Source organism: Procambarus clarkii, chromosome 68 (assembly GCF_040958095.1).
Source record: "Procambarus clarkii isolate CNS0578487 chromosome 68, FALCON_Pclarkii_2.0, whole genome shotgun sequence".
NCBI classification, from domain to species: domain Eukaryota; kingdom Metazoa; phylum Arthropoda; class Malacostraca; order Decapoda; family Cambaridae; genus Procambarus; species Procambarus clarkii.
The window spans coordinates 15,518,810-15,534,755 of NC_091217.1; positions in this window are offsets into that span (position 1 = coordinate 15,518,810).

A 15,946-nucleotide genomic window follows, 5' to 3' on the forward strand; every position below is an offset into this window, starting at 1 on the left:
ACCAGAATTGAAGGACGAATTTGTATTTATTATTGCATAATTCTTAAGTGTGTTACTACTGTCCACCATTACCATTCTCTAAAATTTTTCATCATGTGTTCATCTGATATGAACAGTCTGTTCATCTCAGCCTCCAAACTCTCATGGGGTATGTAAGTTCCCTATAACACCAAGATTCCCATTTTTTAGATATTTAGATAATGATGATTAGATAATTACTCATCGCCTCTCTCCTGTGCTAGGTAAGTCCACTACGGGCTCACCATAGCCCGTGCTACTTGGAACATTTTGTTCCCAGTAGCTGAATCTTAAACAACAACAACAACAACAACCAAGATTAGTTACAGGCTATTCATGCCCGTGCCACCTCTTGGATGGCTTTATCCTCATCAATCAATCCCCAAGATTAGCTAGAAGCCCCGTCTCTTCCTGGTCTATAAAAGGGTCTGTTGACCAGACCACACACACCATTTGGTCCGGGAGACATCTCCCGTCATGCAGGGTGCAGTCGCACCTCCACAGGTCTCCAGTATCAGCTTTTGATACTGGTAATGGCTCAAAAGGGCCACCACTTACGGGCTATTCATGCCAGTGCCACCTCTTGGGTGGCTTAATCTTTATCAATCAATCAATCAGACCACACACTAGAAGGTGAAGGAACGACGACGTTTCGGTCCGTCCTTGACTCTGTTTCTGTCTGTCTCCGTCTCTGATAAAAGGGTCTGTTTCCAAACTTAGTTTAGTCACTTAACAGGAGTCATAAGCAGCGTGAATACGGTGAGCATCATAATGCAGTCTGAGGTAAGCTAAACAATTGTGTTATGCATGTTGTTGTTTTAGATTCAGCTACTCGGAACATAAGTTCCCAGTAGCACGGGCTATGGTGAGCCCGTAGTGGACTTACCTGGCACAGGAGCGGGGCAAGTAGCACGGGCTATGGTTAGCCTCGTCTGGTGTGTTGTGTTATGCACCAGAAGAAATGTTAAATACCTTTGTTTTCCATTTTATTTAAATGTTTATAGTTGGATAGAGTTTTGTGATATGTGTAGTGCAAGTGAGATGTGATCATTTCTGTCCGGTCAGGAAAGAAATGGTTTCCGTGTTTCCTATCACCTAATGCTCCTGTCCACCTAGCAGTAAATAGGTAGCCAGGAGCTACCTTGTTGTGGGGTTGCATCCTGGGGAGTCAGGAAATAGACCTTGTGGGGAGGAGGGAAACCGATATAACATAACATGTATGCGAACAAGCCTGAATGGTCCCCAGGACAATATGCAACTGAAACAATTATGCAATATAATTGCAATATAATTGCAAGTTGCAATATGCAACTGAGGACAATTATGTAAATATACATAACATGTATATTTACACTGGCTGCCAGTCCCCCGACACAATAAATTACTATTATTATTATCATTATTATTATTGAATGAAAGTGAAGAAAAGTCCCAACACATGTTTAAGTGTAATATTAAATGAAAATAAGAGGGTTGTCGATTTGTGGAACCAATTACCGCGTAATATAATATAATAGTCGGATCCCTTGATTGTTTCAAGTGTAGGTTAGACATATATATGAATGAGTTTGGATGAATATAAATAGGAGCTGCCTCGTATGGGCCAATAGGCCGTCTGTAGTTTCCTTGATTTTTAGGTTCTTTATTTACTGCATAAATTTACTGCATATGTTATCTGAAGCTGAATTGCATTTGTAGATTTGCTTCCAAATAAGATGTAGTAGGTCTTTTCTATGTTAAGTGTTTGTTTGTTGGTTGACATCCATAAGTGAACTTTTTTTAGTTCATTATTAACAACATTATTTAGTGTGTGCGAATAATTTTGTTGACACAGTTTACATTTGGTCAGGTCTACATCAGCAGATAATGCGAATTCCCAGAGATACTTGAACTGGCGTTACTCTTGCTTTTTTAAGGATATCAGGGAAGGTATGACACTCAAGGGATTTGTTGAACAGCAGAGCTATAGGTGGCGCAAGGGCTATCTCTATGCCCTGATCAAGTGATCTATCTCCTTTCTTAACTTTACCTATAAGGTTCTTCAGATCCTTTGTTATCCACTTTGGATCATTAGTATTCGATGTGGATCTGTAGTATATGGTATACTACATTCCTGGGCTTTGCTTAGAATATTTTTAAATAGGTTGTATTTTGAATCCACATCGAAAACCCCTTTTACGTCACCTATCACCTATTTCAGAATGTAAATTATATATTATTTATGCACATATAATGTAATGAGTGTAAGTGACAGCGTTGTTGAACAGACCACCAACGATAGGAGGCCTAGTCAAACCAGGCCCCTGGGGACGTTGATCCGCGTAACCTTGGAAAGAAAAAGTAACCGCAAGGTAAAGTAATCCTCCCCAGGGGCGATAGACTTCCCAACCTTAATTGTCATCTTCATGTTTAACATTACTCTTCATGTTTTAGAAATTTGCTATCATTTTATTCCAGGATGGTTGAGGCAGTTGATAGTGGTAAGGTTTGTGATGTTGTGTACCTTGACTTTAGCAAAGCTTTTGATACAGTGCCACATGAAAGTGTGATTAAAAAGATAGAAGCTTATGGAATTGGGGTGCTATATTAAGTTGAATTAGGGCATGGCTATACCAAAGGAAACAATGTTAGTATCAATGGGGTTAAGTCAGAGTGGGAAAATGTTGTAAGTAGAGTGCCTCAAGGCTCTGTCCTGGGACCTCTGCAATTCATAATATATATAAAGGATTTATATTGAGGTTTGAGCAGTAACATTTGCAAATTTGCCGATGATACAGAAATCGGGAGAGAAATAAGCTCAGAAAAAGACTCACTATCAATTCAAGATGATCTAAATAGGGTTTTGAATGGTCAAAGGATTGGCAGATGCAGTTTAATACTGACAAATGTAAGGTTTTGAGGCTAGGTAATGATGATAGAGTTACAAGATATTTACTAGATGGTATTGAGATTGCGAAGTAATATTGCGAAAGGGATCTGGGGGTTATGATTAGTAAGATATTAGTAAGATTAGTAAGAATTAGTAAGAAGTAAGAATTAGTTATGAATTAGTAAGAAAGCAAGGAACCCATCCTCCTGAAATTTAATTTAGTTTAAAATTCATTGTATCGGGGGACAGGAAGCCGGAGTGTATTTATACACGTTAGGCTTTTATCAAGGCCACCCACTACGTCCCCAGGGAGGAATTACTGACCCCATCCAGGATGCAACTCCACAACAAATTGGCTAACTCCTGAGTACCTACTTACTGGTAGATGAACAGATGCATTAGGTGAAAGGAAATATGTCCAACCATTTATGTCCCACCCGGAATACTCGTATCACATTAGCAACCTTCCACGACTCACTTGCACATTGCCTGACTCTTGGTTTATGATGGTATGCAGACTGTGACCTTTAAATTAGGATTTCCTGGGAGGGGTTGTATATAGGTAAGTGTAGTGTGGGCAGTGTTGTCAAGGGAGGTGGTGTAATTGTTGCATTCACCTTGCAAGTTGAACTGGTAGCAATGCTGGTGCCCCTTAAAATGATTGAAAACATTATAGTATACAGCTAAATATTTTCAGACTCAATTTCTTAACTACTAGCATTAAATAGATTACAAACAATGACGTACCTGTTTCCAAAGCTAGACATACATATATATCACATATATATGTTTTCCGTCACATATATATGCATAAATATGCGCTATTTCACCATCCATGTAATTAAAAGCAAAACATAAGAACAAAGGTAACTGCAAAAGGCCTATTGACCCATACGAGGCAGCTCCTATTTATAACCACCCAATCCCACTCATATACATGTCCAACCCACGCTTGAAACAATCGAGAGACTCCACCTCCACCACGTTACGCGGTAATTGGTTCCACAAATAAACAACCCAGTTACCGAACCAGTATTTACCAAAGTCTATCATAAATCTAAACTTATCCAATTTATACCCATTGTTTCGTGTTCTCGATTAATCTCGATTGTTTCAAGCGTGGGTGGGACATGTATATGAGTGGGATTGGGTGTTTATAAATAGGAGCTGCCTCGTATGGGCCAATAGGCCTTTTGCAGTTGCCCTTGTTCTTATGTTCTTATCTTATGTTCTGTCTTGTGTTGCTCTGTCACAAGTGTGTGTTGGTTGGTGTGTTTAACTTCTAGGTGAAAAGGCATCATATAACAATAATACTAATATTAATAACAATATTAATAACTAATCGCCTTCTGCAGTTACCTTTGTTCCTATGTTTTTATGTTCTTAATATTTTATTTATATACGTGTAGATACACATGATACATAAACATTTACCATTACTGACTCTTAGGATTATTTCTTGTTTCAGGCTACTTCATGTGGTGTTTGTCAAGATGCTTGTGGCCCACATAGTGTCCAGTGCGGCACTTGTCATCTACCCTACCATTTACATTGCCAGAAGTTGTCAACTGAACACATGATTGAGCTTAACCGCACAAAAAACAAATTAAGATGTATCAGGTGCTGCCAGTCACATGGCAAATTTTGTTTTGAGCAGGCTCAAGCCCGCCTGGCGAAATCGGTTTCTTTAGGCATAGAGAAACTGAAAATAGCTGTCAGTCGTGAGAAAATACTTATGCGGACTGCATGTTCTTTTGATTCTATTAAGATTCCTGAAAATGTCGAATTTTCGAAGGACATTACAGCTGCAGAAATTATTAGACGTGTTGGAAGTACTAAGAGCAACACACGTATGCCAGTTAGTGCTAAAGGAGATGGGAATTGTTTATTTAATGCCATCTCAGTTGCTGTATGTGGGGATGAGACTAGATCAGTAGAAATTAAAGCAAGGACAACTATTGAGCTTGTAGACCAATGGGACTGGTATATAACACACAATGCGGATACAAGATTACACCTAGCGTCTCCCGATTTCGAAGAAGCTTGTCTCAATTGTGCCTTGCCTAGAGAGTATTCATCAGGTTGGACAATGCATGCAGCGAGTTCTGTTGTAAGTAGAGAAATAATATCTGTGTACCCGGCTGTCAACGGCCTCTATGACAAATGTATGTCTATTCTCAATAGAAGATTTGTGCCTCGGTGTGAAGTGAGGCAGGATCCCATTTACATTATGTGGAGCGGCAATCTTAAGCTAGGAGAACAAATATGGACACCTAACCATTTCGTTCCATTAATGTTATTGCCTCCACTGGGTCACATCCATAGATAGTACCCCGTTATTAAACACTATTGCATCTACACCTCAAAGTTTGGGTCGATCAACATCATCTGCACCAATTGTATACACTTCAACTCCAATTGGAAATTACTCTATGCCCTGTGTGTCCAAAATATATTATGACACTGAAGAGACAGGACCTGTTTTGAAGAAGCAAAAATTGTTGAATGATATCGAGATTGAAAATTCTGGTAAGCTGCACAATGGAAGATTTTTACTTGCAGAAGAAGTCTATTGGCATTTGCAAGAGAAACGCAATGTGTTTAAAGAGATCCCTCGTGGAGCTAAAGAAGACACATTTTATGTGGTTGACAATTCACATAATCTTAATAGGGGTGACAAAATACGAAATAACTTTCCTGACGACTGTGGAGTGTGGAACAGTGCTAAAAGTGCCACAGTGAACAGTTGCTATGTATTGAACACTAACAAAAGTTTGCGGATGATATATATGAGAAATAATTTATTTTTTAATCGAGTTATGTTTAAAAGGAAAGTGCAGTGGGTACCCTTAGATCCACAGCCCTCCCCAGATACTATCATCAACATGCACAAGTATTACACAGCCCTCAAAGGTCAAGAATGCTTAAAACAAAGAGTATCGGTTATTAAACAGATGCAGTCTGTAGCTCTCGTAGAATACTCTGGCAAGTTTACAGGAGCTACCATGCATGGTAATTCCAAAAAAACAATTCCATATATTCGGACTAGGCCTGAAGTTTTAGAAAAGATAGGGGAGATGGTTAAGAGCCATCCTCCGCGAGAGGTTTATCAAAATATGCTCATGGAAGATTCAGATTTAGCCCCACGAGACTTCAAGCAAATAAGGAATAAAAAATACAATGAGAGGAAAAGGGAATGTAAGCCTATCCATAGGCACAATGTTGCAGATGATCTTTTAACTGTAATTTGCATGTTAGACGGTCATGAATATGTAAAGGAGATAATTCATAAACAGGACAAAGTCCCCTGTATGGTATTATATTCCTAGGAGCAATTGGAAGATTTCAAGCAACATTTGTGTGCTGCCGGAAAAGACAACCCTTTTGTCATAGGTGTTGACAGGACCTTCAATCTTGGCCCTTGTTATCTAACGACAATTGTTTACAAGAACACAAATGTAATACAAAAGGAAACATCAAACAACCCTATATTTCTCGGACCTATGTATTTACACTGGGATGGTGAATATGAAACTTACACAACATTTTTCTACAACCTAAGAACCCAACTAGGAGACTATATTGATAACGCGAACGTAATGATTGGAAGTGATCAAGAAAAAGCTTTAAGAAAGGCACTTATGTGTTGTCTTCCGAATGCAACACACTTATTGTGCAGCAACCACCTAAAGGAAAATGTTAGACGCTATTTGACTGATATTATTGGTTGTACGACCACCGAAAGGATTATTATCCTAAAGAAAATTTTTGGTACAAATGGACTAGTTAGAAGTGACTGTGAGGAAAAGTTTGAAACAGGTATCAACAATCTCATTTGGTACTTTTCCAAATACCCAAAGTTCAAAGAATATTTTGATTGCAGTTTAAAATCTTCTCTGTGGAATTATGTGTGTGTTCCTCACACAAAGGCTAAAATGGATAAGTTGTGGACTAACAACAATTGCGAGTCACTGAACCACATTCTTAAACTAACTATTGACTGGAAACCTCAAAAATTGCCAGATTTGATTGAAAAAATCTGCAATGTTTCAACGCTCCAAATGTTAGATCTGAGGAGGGCGTTACATGGAGAAGGTAATTATGTACTTTCATCCAATTTAAAAGGGTACCTTATTCCTAAGGAAGTTTGGGATAAAAAAACTAAAGACGAAAAGATAAAGTGCTTATGGTGCTTTATATCAAGAAAACCATATATTGAGGACAGAAAAATATTTGCCAAAGGCAACAGATTTTCAATTCCCAAAACTTCTGCAATAGCAAGAAAACCACATGAGCGTAAGCGTCCACGAAGTGAGAGGGCAGTATAAAGTAGAGTAGTATAAGTGTTTTGGAAATGCCACCAGGCAATAGTGTGTTTATTTTGTTTATCTTTATCATATTAGCGTATTACAATCTTCATATAAGAAGTTATTGGGTTTGCAATTTGATTATTTATATGTATCCTAGGTAATTAATTATTTGAATCTAATTTCATTTATCTTTATTCTTAATTGTATTATACATATGGTCACCTTGTTTATTTATATTCAATAATATTAACTGTCAGTTGTTTGTTCTTCTATTTGTTCTAGTTCTTTCAATATTACTATTATTAGTTAAATCTTTTTTAAGTTCCTCATTGTATCCAACACCATATTTTTGGATTTTTAAAACTGTCGATTATTATCTATTTTTTACCTTTTGTTCACTTAGATGTTAAATGAAACTGGTAACATCTATACACTCGAGAGATAAATGTGAGGGTTCATGTCACAGCCATACAGTTTATATGCGAAAGGTCTGTGGTCGCTGCCATACATATTAATTAGTAGGTACAGAGATTGCATATTCAATTTATTTGATTTGTTAAAAATTATATATTTAGAGCACAAGTTTATTTCATTTTCCTTATTTTTTTGTTAATAAATAACATTGTCGTACTCTGTTTAATTATTTCATTACATTTAACTCCATTTTCTTCATTATAAATTAAAATTTAAATATAGAAAGTTTACATATTGTATGTAAGTTCTCACTGCATGAAAGTTTCTTACTTGTTTATCTTATGACATCTGCAACATTAACTATAATTACATAACTATAATTACATGTTATGACTATTTTATATTAACCCATCTAACACCATCCGCCTTATGGATGGAAGATTTGGCTGTAATAAATGAAGGCCAGTTAGTCAACGCTGTCCAAAGATTGGTATTACAATGGCTAATTAGTGATCACTTTCCCATATAAAGTACATACATTCCTATAAGGTAATAACCATTGGTAAAACTTTTATCCTGGGTAAAATAACTTATTTACATTAATGATGTAAGTTAACAATGCACTGTACTGGTTTGATTAACATGGCTTGAAGGTTAACATCCTGAGAATAACCTTGTATATTAAACTTAGTAAGTGTAACAAGGCTAAATGTAATAATGTGTAACTTCCAGAGAATAAGTCTAACAATGGGGCTATTACATTTTACATTAGTAAAAGTGCTACCTTGGGTAAAATGACAGTGTAATACTGTAACATTCTATGCGGTTAACATTTAATTGCCGGGAAAGGGGGGCGCCAGACGGCCCCCCCCCCTTCCTGATAGATTAAGCACTTGCCCAAAACTATGTGGCTTTACAATAATTGTAAGTACACCACTGTTATGTACTCTGACAAATCCAATGTACCTTCTTGTATATAACACAAACAAATAGATAGTAATTTCTTCGGAAGAACAATATTGGATGAGAAGGGAGGATAGTAATTTACAGGATCCCCGGGATCCTCATGAAATGAATTGTTTGTGTATTTGCTATTTGTATCCATAGGCTAAAGCTGTTAGCTCTTGGATACCGCCTTTCTAACCCTCTGCTGTCTAATGTACTGACTCCAGACCTAATTTTCTCTCTTATCTAGTATTACACACACACATTCCCAGGATAAAGATTCAGAGAATCTAATTCCTTTCACATCACTAATCTGATGTCTTTCTGCTCACTTAGAAAGTCCTCTGTCATATATGGTGCAATAAACCCATCTGGCCTTGTTGCTTTCTATTGATAATAACTTTAGTCTCCACAAACATGTGTGCTTGGGTAACATTTAAGAGACATTCTTAATGGTTCAACTATAGACGAATGTGATAGAAATGCTACTGGATTTTTGTGGTCTCAATTCTTACCTGATCTGAAGTGTTAATTAAAATGTTTTACTGGTACAGTAGTAGTTCTGCTTAGAGCTAGCTATACGCTACTAATTTCAATTGAATACTTTAATTCTAAAACATATTTTCATGTACTCAAAAGATCTTGAATTTATCCAGCGAGGAGTGAATGTAAATAATCTTCAAGGAATGAGTATGGGGTGCAAAATAAATTACTAATCACAGGATATGACACTATGATATGCGTGCTCTACTTTGGGGCAAATAAAATACATGATTATTTTCAGAATATATACTTTAATGACAAATATTTGAAAAGATATTTAAAGTTGAAATATTTATCTCTAAAAAAGATAAAACCTCCTTGCATTACACAAGTATTGATGAAATATGACATATTTACCGACTATAATGATGGCATTGAATGCAGTGTTCACGTGTCCGGATACCGGCGATTATGTAGTATTATTTATTTAAAAATATAATGCCTTTCACATAAATTATATATATTACTTGAAATGTAGCTACAGTAATGTCTACATCTCTGCCTTTCTTCTGACATATAAATCTTGAAGGTTAATTAGCATATATATGCATGTTAATAAGACAATTGATTTGCTGGTGTGTAGCTCTCCACACACCCAGAGCGGGTCCATGTATTTTCCCAAAGCTATATCCATAGTTACCTAGTGCTACTCCGGCCTTCTAGCATTACACAAGTAATGAAGATATATGACATATTTACCCCCTATAATGATGTTATTGAATGTATATCACACTACACACACACCCAGAGCGAGTCCATGTATAGCGAACGCATACCAGCGAATAATCATCAGCATCTATATAACAAAACTATTGTCCCATGGAGTTAATTTCACTTCCAGACACCTATTTTTCAATACAATTTCAATATTTTCTGGCTATTTATGCTAAATATTATTGTAACTATGCATTATTGTAGTTTATACCATTATTTCAATTTGTGACGACGTGTGTACAAGAGGCTGATATGCCAGCAAACACTCTCCAGGCAACAATCTGTCTTGGATACGTCGCTCCACAACATTGACGCTTGGATCGTCGACTTGATTTGGCGTCACCTGCTCTTTATTTTCGTCTATCTTCTTTATAAAAAGATACTTTTTCGGATTAAAATTATGTTTTTTCATGTTGTATGTTCAGCACCAACATTGTAATGAGTAAATATATCATATTTATTTATTACTAACGTATTGCCAAGAAGTTTTCTGAAGCGTGTGTAGCATGTGCTAGTTTTTGGTAATTAGACGGACCCGCGACAGGTACAGTCTTTAACATGGTTGGGAAGATCATTCCACATTCTGGGTCCCTTGATTTGTATAGCATTTCTTGTTTGATTAAGTCGTACTCTTGGAATATCAAAACTGTATTTATTTCTGGTGTGGTGCTCATGGGTTCTGTTACAACCTTCAATGAAGCTTTTGAGGTCAGGATTAGCATTACAGTTCAGCGTTTTATATATGTATAATACACAAGAGAGAATGTGCAGTGACTTAATATCTAACATATTCAGAGAGTTGAGTAGGGGTACCGAGTGATGTCTGGGGCTAGAGTTGGATATTGTCCTAATAGCAGCTTTGTGTTGGGTAATTAGAGGACGTAAATGATTTTGGGTAGTAGAACCCCAAGCACAAATACCATAGTTGAGAAATGGATAGATGAGGGAGTAATAGAGAGTAACCATGGCAGGGCGGGGTACATAATATCTGATCTTAGAAAGAATGCCAACAGTTTTTGAAACTTTTTTTGAAATATTTAGAATGTGTCCCTGGAAATTCAGCTTGTGATCAATGAGAACGCCAAGGAATTTTCCATCGAATTTGTTACAAATTTGGGTATTGTTTATTTTGAGATTTATTTGATTAGAGGATTTATTGCCAAACAGAATATAGAAAGTTTTGTCAATGTTAAGGGTGAGTTTGTTGGCAGTTAGCCAAAGATGGACTTTATTTAGCTCAGTATTTACTGTGGCATTTAGAGCAAGGGGGTCAGGACTGGAGTAAATGAAGGTTGTGTCGTCAGCAAATAGAAGGTTTGAGGTGTTGGGAGGCATTTGGAAGGTCATTAATGAAGATGAGAAAGAGGAGAGGGCCAAGTATGCTGCCCTGAGGAACACCAATGTTGATGGGTAGGGTGGGAGAAATTGAATTGTTCACAGAAACATACTGGAGCCTGTCAGTAAGGTAAGATTTGAGGTATTGTAGGGAGTGTCCTCTGACTCCATAATGATGTAATTTAAGAAGAAGGTTTTGGTGGTCGACAGTGTCAAAAGCCTTACGCAGGTCCACAAATAACCCAACAGGGAACTCATTTTTATCAAGAGCTGCATGAATTAAGTTAATCATACTAATAAGTGCATCGTTAGTGCTTTTTTTGGGTCTGAAGCCATATTGGCAAGAGCTAAGTATATTGTGCTTGGCTAGATAAGAGTAAAGCTGCTTGTAGATAAGTTTTTCAAAAATTTTTGATAAGTTAGGCAGGATTGAAATAGGTCTGTAGTTGTTAACATCTATGGGATCACCACATTTGTGGACAGGCGTCACTCTCGCTTTTTTTAGAACATCTGGAAAGGTTTGGAGTTCAAGTGACTTGTTGAAGAGCAATGCAATAGCAGGGGCTAAAGATCTGGAGGCTTTTTTGTAAATTAAAGTTGGTATCTCCTCAAGGGCACTAGACTTGGTTTTAAGGGAAAGGATTATCTCATTGACGTCAGTGGAATTAATAGGCTTTAGGTACAGAGACTGTGGATAGTTACCTGTGAGATAGTCCTTAATGTCAGTACTGGAAGATGGAATATCATTTGCAAGGGATGACCCAATGGAAGAGAAGAACCTATTGAACTCAATAGCAGAATCTGAGGCTGAAAGCTGACCATCGTTATTGGAAAGGAGTGTTGGTTTGTTATTTAGAGTCTTCTTTGATCCCAATATTTGTGAAATTGTGCTCCAGGTTTTTTTAATGTTGCTCTTTATTTGGGAAAATTTATCTTCGTAGTATTTAGTTTTGGCTCGTCTAATTATCTTAGATAGCAATAATGAGTAATTCTTTGAGAATTCTTTGGAGACAATTCCTAACCTATACTTCTTCTCAAGGTCATGTTTTTTATTAATGGATTTAAGTATTCCCTTTGTAAGCCAGGGATTGTTAAGCCTTTTGGTTGTGATTTGTTTTGTAAGCATAGGACAGTGGGTGTTATAAAGGCTAAGAGTTTTTTGAAGAAAAGATTGCACTGCTAGGTTGATGTCCCCTATGTTACCTAACTCGGACTCCCAGTTGACATTATCAGCAGCAGTTTCATTGTGCAGCCTAAAACTTAACTCCCTTGACTCTAGTGGTGGTTTGCTAATGTTAGTTAAGAGAAATGTGGGGTAATGGTCTGTAGTGCTATCGGTGATTATACCTGAAGTATAATCAAGAACGGCAAATTCAATTGCCGTGTTGGAGGACGAGTGCTGTATTGCGCCTGCAGCGAGGAAATCAGCGAGGAACGGCGGAGCGCAGGCCCCTCAGGCTGCTCAGAAAGTTAGGGCGGTACCGAAGCGAATTTTGGTTGTGGGAGATTCCCAGGTGAGGTATTTAGACAGAACTTTTTGTGCCAGACATAGGGGGAACAGATTAAGGGTTTGCTATCCGGGAGCTGGAATTGGTGATATTGTTGGAAACATGAATGATATTATGACGGGAAATGGAAACAAACCCATTATTTATATAAGTGCAGGGGGTAATGATGTTGGGCGAGTTAGGAGTGAGGAACTAATACAGAGATTCAGGACAGCGATTGAATTAGTTAGGAGCAAGGGAAGAAACCCGATCATATGTGGCATTCTTCCAAGAAAGGGAGTGGGAAATGAATGGATGTCGAGGGCAATTGGTGTCAATTGCCGGCTGGAAAGATATTGCAAATCAAATGCAATATCTTTCATAGACAACTGGGAACACTTCTATGGAAGAAATGAAATGTATGCTCGTGATGGGGTGCATCTATCGAGAGCTGGGGTTGTTGCTGTTGCGAACTCATTGGAAGAAGTGGTTAGAGGTGTTTGTTTGGGTTTAAACTGTTAGTAGATAGAGGTAGGGAAATTGATTTGGAGGAAGGAGGTAATAACAGTATGTGTTTGTGGGAGAAAGGAATTGGCAAAATGATCAGGGAAAGAGAAGGGTCTCATAATAACAATTCACTTAGGGTATATTACACTAACAGCAGAAGTCTAAGAAATAAAATTAACGAATTAAATAAGAAAATAAGAACATAAGAACAAAGGTAACTGCAGAAGGCCTATTGGCCCATACGAGGCAGCTCCTATTTATAACCACCCAATCCCACTCATATACTTGTCCAACCCGCGCTTGAAACAATCGAGGGACCCCACCTCCACAATGTTACGCGGCAATTGGTTCCACAAATCAACAACCCTGTTACTGAACCAGTATTTACCCAAGTCTTTCCTAAATCTAAACTTATCCAATTTATACCCATTGTTTCGTGTTCTGTCCTGTGTTGATACTTTTAATACCCTATTAATATCCCCCCGGTTATGTCCATTCATCCACTTGTAAACCTCTATCATGTCACCCCTAACTCTTCGCCTTTCCAGTGAATGCAACTTAAGCTTTGTTAATCTTTCTTCATATGAAAGATTTCTAATTTGGGGAATTAACTTAGTCATCCTACGCTGGACACTTTCAAGTGAATTTATATCCATTCTATAATATGGCGACCAAAACTGAACTGCATAATCTAAATGGGGCCTAACTAGAGCAAGATATAGCTTGAGAACCACACCAGGTGTCTTGTTACTAACGCTGCGATTAATAAATCCAAGTGTCCGATTTGCCTTATTACGAACATTTATGCATTGATCCTTTTGTTTTAAATTCTTACTAATCATAACTCCCAGATCCCTTTCGCAATCCGACTTCGCAATCTCAACACCATCTAGCTCGTATCTTGTAACTCTATCATCATTACCTAACCTCAGAACTTTACATTTATGCTCTTGTCTGCACAGAAAAAATAGATATTATTGCACTTACCGAAACGTGGATGAATGTAGAAAATAGAGAACTATTAGCTGAATATCAAATAAATGGATTTAAACTATTTCACACAGATAGATATATTAGACGAGGAGGTGGAGTAGCCATATATGTTAGGTACAATTTGAAATGTAGTCTCAAAGAGGGAATCAAAACTGAGCCACACACAGAAACTATTTGGATAGAATTAAACGAAAAAGCTAATAATATTATAATAGGAGTTATATATAGGCCACCAAATTTAGACAGAATGGAAGCAAAGCATCTATGGGATGAAATATCTAGAGCATCTAGATCTAACAGTATTTATGTCATGGGTGACTTTAATTTTAGTGGAATAAACTGGTTGAACAAAACAGGGAATAGTGAAGCAGAAGATTTTCTTGAATTAATTGACGATTGCTTTCTTACGCAACACATTAAGGAACCAACACGGGAAAATAATATTTTAGATTTAGTGTTAACTAACAGGGAAACACAAATTAATGACATCGAAATAGGGAGTGAGCTAGGGAACAGTGATCACAAAGAAATCAGATTTAGCATAGAATGGAATAGACCTGTAGGAGAAAATTCTGTTAAAGTGCCAGATTTTCGAAAAGCTGATTTTAATAGCCTAAGAAATTTTTTGGGTCAAATTGATTGGAAAGTCTTGGGTATGGGGTGTGGGCCGGTCTTGGAGCTAGACATGAACCCAGCGATAGGTGACGTAAAAGGGGATTTCGATGTGGATTTAATATATAACTTATTTAAGAATATTCTAAACAAAGCACAGGAACGTAGTATACTATACAAATTGAATAGGTCGAATACTAATGACCCAAAGTGGATAACAAATAATTTAAAGAACCTTATAGGTAAAAAGAGAGCTTGGTACAAAAGGATTAAGAATTGGGAAGTCAGGTTAGAACAGGAATTCATACAACTGGTTAGAAATGTTAAAAAAGAGATTAGGAAAGCAAAAAGAAACTATGAAGTTCGCATAGCAGAGAAAGCAAAGTCAAATCCTAAAAGGTTTTTTCAGTAAATCGAACTGAGACTAGGGAAAGGATAGGTCCATTAAAATCTGAAACAGGTCAAATAACGGATAATGACAAGGAGATGAGTAGTATTTTTACAAATATTTTATATCTGTATTTACTAAAGAAGAACTTAACAATATGCCTTCAGCCGAACAAGTCTATGTGGGTGGGGATGAGGACAGGTTGACTAGTTTAGCAGTTACCAGGGAGGATGTAATTAAACAATTAGAAAAACTAAAACCAAAAAAAAACCCCAGGGCCGGATGAAGTGTTTGCCAGGGTGCTTAAAGAATGCAAAGAGGAGCTTTCCGAGCCACTGTCTACCATATTTAATAAATCAATAGAGTCAGGCAGAGTGCCAGAGTCATGGAAGGTAGCTAATGTGGTACCAATTTTTAAGAAAGGAGATAGATCACTTGCGTCAAACTATCGGCCAATTAGCCTAACGTCTATTGTGGGAATGTTACTTGAATCAATAATAGCAAATAAAATTCGTCTTCATCTTGAAAAACATAAATTAATAATCGAGTCCCAACATGGTTTTACAAATGACCGTTCATGTTTAACAAATTTGCTAACTTTTTATTCCAGCATAGTTGAGGCAGTTGATAGTGGTAAGGATTGTGATGTTGTGTACCTTGACTTTAGCAAAGCTTTTGATACAGTGCCACATGAAAGACTGATTAAGAACATAAGAACATAAGAACAAAGGCAACTGCAGAAGGCCTATTGGCCCATACGAGGCAGCTCCTATTTATAACCACCCATTCCCACTCATATACATGTCCAAAC